Raw genomic sequence first — 1,376 nt, forward strand, 5'->3', positions numbered from 1 at the left:
TCTTATATTGAATCATCCTTGCATGCCTGTTATGAATCCCAATTGGTCATGATGGATTATTTCTTTGATGTATCATTGTATTCTATTGGCCAATATTTTATTCAGGATTTTTGCATCTATGTTCATAAGAGATATTGGCTATAGTTTTCTATTTTGGTGGTGTCTTTTCCTGGCTTTGGTATCAAGGATATGTTTGCTTCATAGAATGTGTTTGGGAGTCTTCCAAGTTGTTCTATTTTTTGAAATAGTTTATATAGAATTGGTGACAGTTCTTCTCTGAATGTTTGATAAAATTCGCTTGTAAATCTATCTGGTCCAGGACTTTTTTTGTTTGGAAGCTGTTGTATTACCTTTTCGATTTCTTCTTTTGTAATGGGTCTGTTAAGATGTTGAATTTCTAAAAAAAATATAAAAATTTAAAAAATTTAAAAAAAAAAGATGTTCAATTTCTGTTTGTGTCCGTTTAGGTAGATTGTGCATTTCTAAATATTTGTCCATTTTCTCAAGGTTTTCATATTTGTTTGAGTATAGTTTTTCATAATATTCTAATGTTAACTTTTTAAATTTAGTTGGGTCTGTTGTGATGTTGCCTGGTTCATCTCTTATTCGGATTATTTGTGTCTCCTCCTTCTTTTCTTTTGTGAGTTTTGCTAGTGGTTTGTCAATTTTATTGACGTTTTCAAAGAACCAACTGCTAGTTTTGTTGATAGTTTCAATTGTTTTTCAATTTTCTGTTTCATTTTTCTCTGCTCTAACGTTTATAATTTCAATTTTTTTTAGAAGCTGATGAGTTTTCTTGCTGTTCTTTTTCAATTTGTTGGAGATGTTGGGTTAGAGAGTCAATGGTCCATTTTTCCTGCCTTTTGATGTGTTTTCTAATTGCTATAAATTGACCTCTAATTACGGCTTTGGTTTTTTCCCAGAGGTTTTGGTAAGTAGTGTCTTCATTGTCATTTGTTTCAAGAAACTTTTTAATTTCATTTTTTATTTCTTCTTGTACCCAGTCATGTTCAAGCAAATTGTTGTTCAGCTTCCAAACGTATCATTTTTTCTCCTTTATTCTCTTGCTATTAATTTCTAATTTTGTGGCGTTGTGATCTGAGAAGATACTTTGTATAATTTCTATGTTTTTAAATTTGTTGATGCTTGCCTTGTGACCTAGAATGTGGTCTATTCTGGGTGCATTAGCCTATAAATATCTATGAGACCGAGTTGGTTAATTGTGTGGTTTAATTCTTGAGTATCTTTGTTGAGATTCTTTTTGGTAGTTCTATCTTTTCTTGAAAGGGGTGTATTGAAGTCTCCAAGTACTATAGTAGTGTTATCTATCTCCTTTTTCAACTTTGTTAATGTGTGTTTTATATGTTTTATCTATT

Source organism: Elephantulus edwardii, unplaced genomic scaffold, assembly GCF_000299155.1.
Source record: "Elephantulus edwardii isolate Elephantulus edwardi_28Jun2011 unplaced genomic scaffold, EleEdw1.0 scaffold00016, whole genome shotgun sequence".
NCBI classification, from domain to species: Eukaryota; Metazoa; Chordata; class Mammalia; order Macroscelidea; family Macroscelididae; genus Elephantulus; species Elephantulus edwardii.